The 13708-nt window shown below is 44.6% G+C and overlaps 1 protein-coding gene across 1 annotated transcript in view; it reads left to right on the forward strand.

Moving 5' to 3' along the window:
- The first annotated feature begins 6447 nt into the window (after positions 1-6447).
- SCD (stearoyl-CoA desaturase) overlaps positions 6448-13708 on the forward strand; it is a 36404-nt gene continuing 29143 nt past the window's right edge. The window contains exon 1 of the mRNA XM_030203513.1: positions 6448-6733. The gene's annotated coding sequence lies outside the window, so the exon portion shown is untranslated. The remainder of the gene's footprint in view (positions 6734-13708) is intronic.

Consider the following 13708-nt stretch of genomic DNA (forward strand, 5'->3'; position numbering starts at 1 on the left):
CATTCTCAAAATAGAATAATCTATTTGTGTATCTAAATGTAAACCTCTACAAAAGAGATGAAGTGAAGATGTGATTCCATGTGCCACAGTGAAAGGAGAGTTTAATTTTACCGCCATTTAATTTTAATATATTCTATCTTAATAACACCAAGCTTCCCAAGGCAGATTACAACAGCAGTTAAGATGAACCCATCAGGATGCAGGATATCCTCACTGAGACTTGGCCATGCATTACTGTATTGTACAGAACAGTGTAGAAAAATGAGCACAAAATACAGGGAGTCTATTACTGCTGTTTCTACCAGCTACAATAATTGTGAATGCTGTTTTAGTGATTTTCAATTTTATTTCATGATACATATCTACATATGGGAAGCTTTCAAATAAATAAAAAAGCTGTCAAATTAAAAAAACATATAAGCATTTGCTATTATTTTCATATAGAAGTATCTTTATTGTTAGCATAAGCAAAAATAATGGGATATAGCACAGAACTGAAATCCACAATACAGCATTGCAAATACAAATCAAGCTCTGCAGCACTGAATAATTGATTTTGAATATAAACCTCCCCCCTTCACAGACCCCTCAAAAACTCCTCAAATCTCCTGCCCACCACGATCCCTTCCTAACAGAGAGAATGTAAAACCTAGGAGGATTAATAAACCAATATAAACCTCACATGTTTGCTATTGTTTTCAATAGCGATTGCTATGTTTTGTTCTGACCAATATGGCAACAAGCTCTGCCCATTGCCTTCAGCCCAGATAATGGGCTAGATAGGCTCATGCCATCTCCTGCCATTAAACCTCCTTGATGTGACAAGAGGGGCCTTCTAAAGCTCCTCCCCTACAGTTTTCCCATTGGCTGGATCATATCCAGCTTTACTGCTAGTTACCCTGGAAACAGGCAGCATAGGTGCACTCACACAGGCATAGGTGCCCCATATTTGAGGCTTGAGGAGGCTAATCCTCCCTAGCCCCAACCATCATCTTCCCTTCTCTCCCGCTGGCACCATTGTCTTCTGGATGGAGGCAGCAGTAAAAGCAACACAAAGACATGTGGGACCACTTTTCTCCATGTACTGACACTAGCTCTGTTGGTCAGAGGGGTTGGTCAAAGAGAATGGGCTTTGTCGGCATTACTGCACAGGGGACCGCTAGTGCAGTTTGATAAAAGAGGCCCTTAGTCCAGTTAAAAGTTAATAAATTAAAATAAAACAAAACACAGAAAATAAGGTGATACTTTTTCATTGGACTGTCAATACATTTTTGACTAGTTATCAGAGGCCAGAATCTAATCTGAAGAAGGTGGGTTTGGACTCTGAAAGCTAGTCAAAATGTATTGAATTAGTCCAATAAAAAGGTATCACCTTATTTTCTTTTTGTTTTTTTTATTTGTATTTGTTAATTTGTAATGTAGTGATTGGAATGTCAGTTTTTGAAAGTGACATCTGTTGTCTTTTTAGTTTGCACAGCAGGAACATGCACTACTTGTACTCTTTCTCTGGTGTTGCACTAAATGCAGAGTCTGGCTTCTTGGGGATTCAGTTTAACTTTTGTCTACTTATTTCTATTTTAAGTTTGTGGGTACTTATTCTATACTTGGTGAGGGTGTATTCTGTATGTGTGAAAAAGACATTGAATGATTGATACTAAGCTGGCTTATTTAATTTTCCCAATAGATGTATTGATGTTCTACTGCTCACTGCAATGTTTACAGTGCTGTCTTTCCCTAGATAGGCCCTTGTTATGTGACTTCTGGAAGTTAGTCCTATATGGCATGGTAGAATTGCTTTATAAGTCTTGAGTGACATCTGTGAAGTTTTATGTTGATTAACAATACGCAGCTGCACCAGCGCAGCACAGTGGAGGGTTCTTCCCTGCTGTGTTCAGAAGTGACCTGCTGTCTATTTACTGCTCGACATAGGTATCACATCCCCCTCCACAAAGATTTTAATCTGCTCCACCATGCCCCATCCCAGCCCTGCCCCATTTCACCTTAGCCCAGCCCCAGCCCCACCTCCACCCCTCTTTAGCTTCCCAAATGACTGAGTCACCGATCACCTATGCACACAGCGGAGAGAATTGGAGATCTGCAGACAGAGATTTTAAATTCAGAAAAATGTCCAGACAAGTTAGCCATCTTCTAGTTTATGGACAAGAATGGAAAAATCAGTATAACCCTAAAAAAGCCAGACAGTTGCTAATCCTATTCTCTTGAGTCATTAGCACATCTGACAGGACCACCCCCATCCAAAAAAACAAAAAACAAATAGACCCTGAGAATGTTTCTAGTTTGTCAGTGTCTTAATCTAGCCCTGCTAGATATTAATTGGTAGTACACATAGAGGGGCATTTTCGAAAGAAACATCTAAGTTGGGATTTGGACGTCTTTGTAAAACGTCCAAATCCAGAGGCGGAGAAAAGCGTATTTTTGAAAAAAGATGGACGTCCATCTTCCATTTCGAAAATACCAAGGACGTCCTTGGATTTGGATGTCTTTGACTTTTGGCGATTTTCGAAACCAAAGACATCCAAGTCAAAAACGTACAAATGCAAGCCATTTGGACGTGGGAGGAGCCAGCATTTCTAGTGCACTGGTCCCCCTGACATGCCTGGACAGCAATTGGGCACCCTAGGGGGCACTGCAGTGGACTTCATAAAATGCTCCAAGGTACATAGCTCCCTTACTTTGTCTGCTGAGCCCCCCCCCCCCCCCAAACCCCACTACCTTCAACTGTACACCACCACCATAGCCTTTACGGGTGAAGGGGGTACCTAAATGTGGGTACAGAGGGTTTCTGGTGGGTTTTGGGGGGCTCGCTGTTTCCTCCACAAATGTAACAGGTAGGGGGGTATGGGCCTGGGTCCACCTATCTGAAGTGCACTGCACCCACTAAAATTGCTCCAGGGACCTTGCATGTGCTGTCATAGACCTGAGTATGACATCTGAGGCTGGTATAGAAGCTGGCAAGTAATATTTTTAATAATGTTATTTGAGGGTGGGAGGGGGTTAGTGACCACTGGAGGAGTAAGAGGAGGTCATCCCCGATTCCCTCCAGTGGTCAACTGGTCATTCCAGGCACCTTTTTATGCCTTATTCGTAATAAAAGCAGGTCCAGGTGAAAACGTCCAAGTTGTAGTCATGGACGTCTCTGCTTTTTTCAATTATGGGTCAAAGATGTCCAAGTCTTTGGAATGCCCAAGTCCCGCCTTCACCACGCCTCCAATACGCCCCCTTGAAATTTGGACGTCCTTGCAATGGACTTCAGTTAGAGACGTCCAAAATCGGGTTTCGATTATACCAATTTGGACGTCTCTGAGAGATGGACGTCCAAGTACCGATTTATGTCGGAAGATGGACGTTCATCTCTTTCGAAAATGAGCCTGATAGCAACCGATAAGAATCAGTTCAGTCAGAAAGTTTCATAGTAGAAATAACAACAGAGAAAATTAAATATAGATAGAGCAAGAGATGAGTGACTTAAAATGCAGTATATCACAGCTAGGGAATTATTTGTAATTCCTGTGTGTGTGTGGTGTGCATGTGCTCGTGTGTCTGTACATGTATGTGTGCTTCTCTGTTTTGTGTTCTGTGTGTGCTCAGTATGTGTTGTGTCTGTGGAGGGTACATAAGTACATATAAGTACATAAGTAATGCCATACTGGGAAAAGACCAAAGGTCCATCGAGCCCAGCATCCTGTCCCTGTCAGCGGCCAATCCAGGTCAAGGGCACCTGGCAAGCTACCCAAATGTACAAACATTTTATACAAGTTATTCCCGAAATTGTGGATTTTCCCCATTTAGTAGCGGTCTATTGGCTTGTCCTTTAGGAAATCGTCCAACCCCTTTTTAAACTCTGCCAAGCTAACCGCTTTCACTTCATTCTCCAGTAACGAACTCCAGAGTTTAATTACGCATTGGGTGAAGAACAATTTTCTCCTATTTGTTTTAAATTTACTACACTGTAGTTTCATCGCATGCCCCCTAGTTCTAGTATTTTTGGAAAGCGTGAACAGACGCTTCACATCCACCTGTTCCACTCCACTCATTATTTTATATACTGCTATCATGTCTCCCCTCAGCTGTCTCTTCTCCAAGCTGAAAAGCCCTAGCCTCCTTAGTCTTTTTTCATAGGGAAGTCATCCCATCCCCGCTATCATTTTTGTCGCCCTTCGCTGCACCTTTTCCAGTTCTACTATATCTTTCTTGAGATGCGGCGACCAGAATTGAACACAAATGCGGTCGCACCATGGAGCGATACAACGGCATTATAACATCCTCACATCTGTTCTCCATACCTTTCCTAATAATACCCAACATTCTATTCACTTTCCTAGCCGCAGCAGCACACTGAGCAGAAGGTTTCAGTGTATTATCAACGATGACACCCAGATCCCTTTCTTGGTCCGTAACTCCTAATGTGGAACCTTGCATGACGTAGCTATAATTCAGGTTCTTTTTCCCACATGCATCACCTTGCACTTGTTCACATTAAATGTCATCTGCCATTTAGCCGCCCAGTCTCCCAGTCTTGAAAGGTCCTTCTGTAATTTTTCTCAATCCTCTTGCGAGTTAACGACTTTGAATAACTTTGTGTCGTCAGCAAATTTAATTACCTCACTAGTTACTCCCATCTCTAGGTCATTTATAAATATGTTAAAAAGCAGCGGTCCCAGCACAGACCCCTGGAGAACCCCACTAACTACCCTTCTCCATTGTGAATACTGCCCATTTAACCCCACTCTCTGTTTCCTATCCTTCAACCAGTTTTTAATCCACAATAGGACATTTCCTCCTACCCCATGACCTTCCAATTTCCTTGGTAGATGGAAGTGGTGAGGCAGTTTGTGGGGAAGTTGCAGGCTGTAATTTTTGGGAGTAGGGCGGGAAGTCTATGGGATTGAGGAGCAGTTGCAGAGTAGTTTTTGGAGATGGGAGCAATTTGCAGGGTGATGGGGCATTTACAGTGATAGTTTTTGTGGGTGGGATAGTTTGTGTGATGGTTGGGCAGTTGCCAGGGATAATTTTTGGGTATGGGGCAATTTGTGTGGTGATGGGGCAGTTGCAGAGGTAGTTGCAGGGGGGTGAGGCAGTTGCAGAGGTACTTTTGGAGAGTGGGAGCAGTATGCAGGTGGTGGGATAGTTTTTTGAAACAGGAAATATTTGTGTGGTAGTGGCACAGTTGCAGTAGTTTGGGGGGGGGCAGTTTGTGGAGTAGTGAGACAGTTGTGTGAGGGTAGTTTTTGCAGGTGCAGGCAGCTTGTAGGGAGGTAGGGCTGTTTGTGTAGATAGTTTATGGGGTGTGGTCGGTGGGCCAGTTGCAGGGATGTAGTTTGGAAGCATTTAATGGGGTTGGGGCAGTTGAAGAAGCGTGCAGTTTGGGGGGATTGGGAGATATAGAATAGGGGAAGCAGTTTGAGAGGAGGAATTCCCTAACTTGTGTTTCACTGTATGCAAGCTTCTATGCTACAGAAGCTGGAACTCCTTTTTCCATACAAATGCATTGGATCATTTTTTTTATGGATGGGGGGGGGGGGAGCTGGATTTCTCTGGAACCCCCTTCCTATTTGGGCTATTTTCAAACTTGGTGTGTCCTTTTACTGGTTTCCCCCACATGCCAAGTTTCATCCCATTCCCTTAAATTTTTGGAGACTAGTTTACCCATAGACACACATATCTGGACCCCTTTTCTGTAATTCTTTCCAACTTCGGTTGCGTTGGAAGGAATAAAGATACTTTTCTAAGAATGAAAAGAATTGTTACACGTGCTTACAGAATAGGGTGGCATCCATTGGGAGCTGAAATTTCTCACAGGGACTGGTTATTTTCCATTTCCACTGCGTAGCAGCCTTATATTCAGTTAGATCAAAATTATGCTGAACCTGTCTTAATTCAAAGGACACCAACTGCACAGAAGTGAAGAGGCAGGGACATAATTCACAAGCTTTGATCGCACACGTACATACGTATGCTCATGTCTGCCACAAGTAGTCACATTTTTTCTACAGCCTGCAAAGGGCTGAGAGAAAAGCTCCTTTGAGAAAACTTGATGGCGTCTAGGACCCGGGGGAACCGGAGCCAGTTATGATGACCCACTTCTTCTGAAAGGTAACTGTAGGTCATTGCCTCTCCAGGATCAGGTGCTTTTATATTCTGCTTTGCAAAAGCAGGAAAAAAAACACAATCAGGGATTGACAAAGCAGAAGTGAATCCCCGGCTTTTCGGGGCAGGTCTGAGATCACATGTATAGACACACACACACACACACACACACACACACATACACACACACACACACTCATTTCGAGAGCAGCATTACAGTCAAACAGCAGATTGCTGACAACCAATCAGAGCGACCGGATGGAGTGGCACCAAATTTCTCTGAGCCAATAGGGCTCCTGGGATCTTGCTAGCTTAACGTAAAGGCATTATTATCATTTCTCCCATCATCATCCTCGGAAACCTCACCACCTTTTTCTCAGCATAAAATGCGGTGGAGTGCACTGCCTCAGCCTCTTCCACTTCCACTGCCATTCAAGCCACTTGAAGCTAAAAGCGAGACTGGATTTTCCCAGCAGGACCAAATCTAAGAGAAAAGAACAACCTTCCTAGAAAGAGAAGCAAATTGACCGTCCACAGGCTGAAACGAACAGTTTTCTAGGACTGGGAAAATACTTTTGATTGCCAACAAATTCTGCATATTAACAGCAAAGCGCACAGAACCACGGTAAGTGCAGGAGGTTTATTCCTGTACAGTGTTTACTGCTATAATGAGTAGATGATGTAATTTTTGACAGCCTTCAAGAATTATGTTTCAAAACTAGTTTAAAAAATGTACTAAGTTCAACAAGTGATATGACCTACTATTTATTGGTTGACCTTCATCAATTCTAAATGGGCTGACATAGCCTCATCTTTATACAATAGGGAAATCAAACCTAGAAAAAAAAGTTGTGTGTCATTCTGAAATACAATTTTTTATCCTGCCTTTAACTTAGTTTTGATTTTTTTTTTCCTCACGTGGAGAAAAAGGGTTTTTATTCATACAGAGTCTGTGCTAGCCATGATGATAATAACTGCTTTGCATAGGTAAGTCGCCTGAGAAGCTAGTCTTGCAAACCCAGTCTTTCTAAGCTTTGAAATTCGAAACCAGGTTTGCATCAAAGGAAGTTTTGGCCTTCATCGTGCCTGGTCGGCCTCTGCATAAAGTTGATTGGCATGAACATTCATGCAGAGTTACAATTTAAGAAGTCCCAGTCTTTTCTAATTATTTTACTTAGGAGCAATGCCACTAGACCAGTTTTTGGCGCCTTTCTGTATCTAACTTTAGCTGTCCAACATCAAAGGAGGTTATTTTTTTTTATTTACATTTGTACCCTGTGCTTTCCCACTCATGGCAGGCTCAATGCTGCTTACATATACAGATACTTATTTGTACCTGGGGCAATGGAGGGTTAAGTGACTTGCCCAGAGTCACAAGGAGCTGTGCCTGAAGTGGGAATCAACTCAGTTTCCCAGGACCAGAGTCCACCACCCTAACCACTAGGCCACTCCTCCACTCAAAAAGAGGTTAAAAGAGAGAGTCAAGAAACCATGGTCAAGTGGGGTTGATATTATTCAGACAACAGCATATTGCTTAAGGCAGCTGGCTATTTTCAACTAATTTTCACTTGCAACTTCAGAGGTAATTTTAGAAAGGTTTTCCACATGTTGAACCAGGGTTGTTGGGTTTTTGTAATGCACTTGTTACACATGTAAAAGTATGCATAGATGGTGATTCTATGCATACTTTTAAACATGATTTAAATAAGTATTCTTGGAACTTGAGCTGGGCGGAGTTTAAAATTTACATGTGTTCTTTGCAATAATGCAAGTCTGGCAGATACAAACGTTTATATATTTACACCTTCTCTGGCTAGATCAGTGATTCCCAAACCAAATCCCAGCCTCAAACCAGCTGATGTTGAGGGCAATTCTAGAAACAGCTGTATAAGAGGATATAGCCACTGTATGTTTAAATAGCGACAGTTCAAAAAAGGGAAAGTAAACATATGTTTTCTCTTCTAAAATTGCCCACTTACCTTCATGAATATTCAGTGTGGATATCCTGAAAATCTGACTGGCTGGGGTGCCTCCAGGATCAGGTTTGGGAATCACTGGTTAGATTCAAATGTAAGTGGGCAATTTTAGAAGGGAAAGCATAACGAGAGGGATGACCAGCAGGAAAAAAGAGGTGATAGTGCCCTTGTATATGTCTCTGGCGAGGCCCCATTTAGAATACTGTGTGCAGCTCTGGAGACCGCACCTACGGAAAGATATAAACAGGATGGAGTCGGTCCAGAGGGCGGCTACAAAACTGGTAAGCGGTCTTGAACACAAAAAATATAGGGACAGGCTTATGAACCTCAACATGTATACACTGGAAGAAAGGAGGGAGAGAGGAGATATGATAGAGACGTTTAAATATCTCAAGGGTATTAATGTACAGGAAGTGAGCCTTTTTCAACTGAAGAAAAACTCTGGAACAAGGGGGCATACGATGGAGTTAAGAGGGAATACGCTTAGGATGGATCTAAAAAAGTATTATTTCATGGAAAGGGTGGTGGAAGCGTGGAATGGCCTCCTGGTGGAGGTCGTGGAGTCCAGGACTGTGTCAGAATATAAGAAAGCATGGGATAAGCACATGGGATCCCTTAGGAAAAGTTAGGGGTTACAGAGGATGGGTAGACTGGATGGGCCATTTGGCCTTTATCTGCCATCATGTTTCTATATGTTTACTTTCCCTATTTTGAATTGTCGCTGTTTATACATACACAGGCTCTATCTACTTGTACAGCCGTTTCTAGAATTGCGCTCCACATCAGCTGGTTTGAGACTGGGATTAGGTTTGAATCTAGTCATCTAAACCTAGCAACACTGAAGCCTGCTATGAAAGCATTCAGAGATGGCTGGCTAAATTGTTCCTATGACCAAACTCCACTCCCTGAAATTCCTGTTGTTTTAGCCATTGTTAGGCAGCTAAGTTGCACATATGCTGAGAGCAGCTGATTCAGAGCACTTTGCCCAAAATAGAAACTAGGGATGTGCATTTGTAGGAAACGACATGGGAAAATATCATTGATGTTTCTCATGTTGCTTCATGTTGGTTACTGTCTGGAATGGCTAGAACTCCCCCCACCTCCACCCCCTAAAAATATTGTCCAGGTTTTTTTTCTATATTGTAAACAGTGTGTACTATTTGCCATTATTTTCCATGGTACACACTTTTCCAAAAGAGTGCACACCATTCTTATTCCTAGGTTTCCTTTCTTTCTTGCTCTGCTACATTTCACTCGCTGTTCTCTTTAAAATAAAAAAAAAATGCTCCTCTAATTTTAGTCATATTTTCTCTGCTTTTTAAATCTGTCTGACCCATTGTGGGGTAAGGGATGCCCAATGCCTTAGACAAGCCTTCAGCCATTCACCCCCTTCCCTCACAAACCCAGAGGCAGCTCAAAGTCTTATTACCACTATCACCCCCTGCAGTCCAGCATCTCGATTTTCCCTCCCTACTCCCCAAACAGTACAGCACCTCCTTTTTTCCTACCTAGCCCCCCCCCCCCATTACAGTCCAGCATCTCCCCTTTTTGTTCTTTCTCTTATTGGCTCAGCTGCTACCCTCCCCCTTCTGGAGCTGAAAAGGAGTGGATTCAGCACCATCATGTGACCTTGGAGCACAGGCCAGTGCTGTTGTGTGGCGTCTCCCTTGGATGCAGGATTTCTTCTCAAAGGGAAAGTGATAGGACTTGGGTGCAGACCCTGAGCCACTTGGATTCCACTTTCCTTTTCATCTCTGGAATGGGGAGAAAAGTGGTGGTTGCAGGAGGAAGAGAATACAGGAGAGATAAGGTGCAGCAATCCTGTCCTGCTGCAGCCAACCCCAATTGCTGCTGCCTTAGTCTTCAGCTGTCCGTGCTCTCTATGAACCTTTCATGTATCCTTGGGGTTCTGATGAAAAGCAGCACAGCAGCACCTCCGTTTGTTTGCATTATCCAATGGTGGAAATAACCAAGGAGGGGAAACTTTAGGAATTATTAACTCCAATAGCTTATCAGAAATTAAAAATCAGACATAGGTTGCAGGAAGCCTATCAGAGAGGAGGGGGCAGAACAGTGAATGACTGTGCACAGACTCACATGCCTCTTGGTTTCTCTGTAAAGGAAAACTGAGTGAGCAGAAATGAAAGTAAGAAAAAACTACAGGAAAGATGTGGCTAAAAAGGTGATTTTCTAGTGACTAATACAAATAATCATAGGTGCCACCATTCAAAATGATTGGTGGTGTCAAATACAATATAAATTACCCCTCCCTGCTCGGCAATCACAGAGCTGGCTCCTATGGGATTAATTTATGGGTAAAATAAGCCTTTGGAGGTGTTTGAAGTAGTTGTAAACTTCCACACCAATATCTTATCATTGGTAAAATGGAGATCAAAAGGGAGAACAAAAATAAAATTCAGCAGCAGCTGGTAGATTGTTGTGCATCTCTGTAAAAGTCCTTGCGCTGTCTTATGGTACCTTTCTCCTGTTTAGCACTGGAAAGAAACGCTGTCTCCTTTAATGGGTAGTATGAGCCTGTGGGCAAGCCCAGTACTCTTCTCTCACTCTTTCTTAATGGTGGCAACAGTTCTTTTATGTTCTAACTCCCTTGGAGTTCATTCTGCTACTTTTGTTGGCTCTACGTTCTCTAGTATTTGTTCTCCGTTTAGGACGGGAGAATTGATAAGACCCGGGTGGGTACTATCTCCTGTTATTTAAGGTGTCACCACTTACCAGCTCCACTGCTTCCAGCTGTTGGGCCCTTCCCTGATAAGGACTTCCTTGTGGCAGCAGCTTCACTCTGTTTCTCTGTCTCCTTTGAAGAATCTGGATCAGGTCTCCCCGACAACTAATCCCTCCCTTCTTTCGGTTATTCTGTGCCTCAGGAGACGGTTGTGGATCATACTGACAACCCCTGATTAGTTTAGTCTTTTGTGAACAGGCCTTTCTTCTCCCAGTAGGACACAGGGAACAGCTGTAGACCATAGTGGTGATCCTTGTGTTGGTTTCTCCCTCTCCTAGGCTTCAAGAACAGGGAACTAAAACTTTTGTAGCCTTCAGAGTGGGGTAACCCCTCTGTTGTACTTTCTACCTACTATTTACTAGACCACTTCCAAGGAGGAAAGGACATAGCTGTTCCTTTACAGGGCCAGATCAATCTTATGGACCAGGCGAGGCACTGGATCAGGGTGCTGGTGAAAAAATCCCAGTCAGATCTATCTGCAGATTCCTAATAGGATAGATGTTAGACTGAGATTTCGGAACCCTCCTGAGCCAGTGCCTCACCTGGTCCAGCAGGAGGGGACTTGAGAGAGAGAGAGAGAGAGAAGGGAAGATACTGGATCACAGGTGGAGGGAGAGATACCAGATTACATTGAGGGGGGGGGGGGTGTCTGCTAAAGTTGGCTCAGGCACTACAGTCCCTTAAGCTGACCCTGTTCCCTTACATTACATTCAGGTACACTAGTAGGCTTATTTTCGAAAGAGAAGGGCGCCCATCTTCCGACACAAATCGGGAGATGGGCGTCCTTCTCTCAGGGTCACCCAAATCGGCATAATCGAAAGCCAATTTTGGGCGTCCTCAACTGCTTTCCGTCGCAGGGACGACCAAAGTTCAAGGGGGCGTGTTGCCACCGTAGCGAAGGTGGGACTGGGGCGTGATTAAGAGATGGGCGTCCTCAGCCGATAATGGAAAAAAGAAGGGCGTCCCTGGAGAGCACTTGGCTGACTTTACTTGGCTCATTTTTTCTTGCGACCAAGCCGTGAAAAGGTGCCCGAACTGACCAGATGACCACCGGAAGGAATCGGGGATGACCTCCCCTTACTCCCCCAGTGGTCACCAGCGCCCTCCCACCATAAAAAAAACTTTAAAAATATTTTTAGCCAGCCTCAAATCTCATACCCAGCTCCATGACAGCAGTATGCAGGTCCCTGGAGCAGTTTTAGTGGGTGCAGTGCAATTCAGCCAGGCAGACCCAGGCCCATCCCCCCCCCCACCTGTTACACTTGTGGTGGTAAATGTGAGCCCTCCAAAACCCACCCGAAACCCACTGTACCCACATGTAGGTGCCCCCCTTCACCCCTTAGGGCTATGGTAGTGGTGTACAGTTGTGGGGAGTGGGCTTTGGGGGGGGGGGCTCAGCACCCAAGGTAAGGGAGCTATGCACCTGGGAGCAATTTGTGAAGTCCACTGCAGTGCCCCCTAGGGTGCTCGGTTGGTGTCCTGGCATGTGAGGGGAACCAGTGAACTATGAATTCTGACTCCTCCCACGACCAAAGGGCTTGGATTTGGTCGTTTTTGAGATGGGCGTCCTCGGTTTCCATTATGGCTGAAAACCGGGGACTACCATCTCTAAGGTCAACCATCTCTAAGGTCGACCTAAATGTTGAGATTTGGGCGTCCCCGACCGTATTATTGAAACAAAAGATGGACGCCCATCTTGTTTCAATAATACGGGTTTCCCTGACCCTTCGCGGGGCCATCCTGCGAGGACGCCCTCATGAAAACTTGGGCACCCCGTTCGTTTATGCCCCTCTAGGTGTTTCCCTGTCCCTGGAGGGCTCACAATCTAAGTCTGTACCTGAGGCAAAGGAGGGTTAAGTGACTTATGCAAGACCAGAAGGAACAGCATCAGGATTCAACCCTGTCACAGAGCCCAGATTGTTTTTCTTGCAAGTGCACAGGAGAGCCCATTCCAATGTGATTAGTCTACAATGACAAGTGCATCTAAAACAGAAACGCAAAATAAATGAATATATATATATATATATTTAATTTGAGTTTCTGCTTTGAAATACCAATGCATTTTCTCATACTGGTATGCAAACTTATGTGTATTACAGACATGCCAAAGTCACACGTATTCAGTGTGTGGCACACACATTCGGGCCCCTTCTCCATCTCACATGTTTAAGGGGCCTGAACTCACGCATTGGCTTTCTCCAGCTTCCTTTTCACTATCGTGGCAGTGCGAGCAATAGCAGACTGTTTCAACCAATCCTGGGGGCCTTCAGACACATCCTACGCTCAAGGAGACAAGAAGTTGCTTCAGAAAGGGCAGGGAGTGGCTGAAGGAAGGCCCCCGGGATTAGTTGAAGCATCCTGCTGTTGCTGACACTGCTGCCAACCATGGAAAGGAAAAAGATGTAAAGAGAGAGACCAAAGAGAGAGAGATGCTGCATGGGGGGGGACAAGGAGAGAGAGAGGTACTGCATCAGGGGTTAAGGAGAGAGAGAGGTGCTGCATTGGGGGGGGGGGGCAAGGAGGGAGAGACGTGCTGCATTAGATTGGGTAAGGAGGGAGAGAGGTGCAGCATTGGGGGCGGGGAGGGAGGCGATGCTGAATCGGGGTGAGGAGGGGGAAAGGTGCTGGACAGGAGATCAGGTAGTGAAGATAGAGATCCAATATAGAGGGGTTAGGAAGAAAGAGGGCACAGAGAGGGAAAGAAATGCTGGACTGTGGCGGTGGGGGGGAGGGAGGACAATGAAAGAGAGAAATGCCAGGACCTGTGGGGAAAGAAGGAAGAGGGAGAGGTGCTGGCCCTGGAGTGAGGAACATGTGCTAGAACTCAGTGGGGGGGCGCAGAGGGAGGGAAGAGATGCTGGCCAGGAGAGGGAGACAGGAG

This window comes from Microcaecilia unicolor, chromosome 5 (genome assembly GCF_901765095.1).
Source record: "Microcaecilia unicolor chromosome 5, aMicUni1.1, whole genome shotgun sequence".
In the NCBI taxonomy this organism is placed as follows: Eukaryota; Metazoa; Chordata; class Amphibia; order Gymnophiona; family Siphonopidae; genus Microcaecilia; species Microcaecilia unicolor.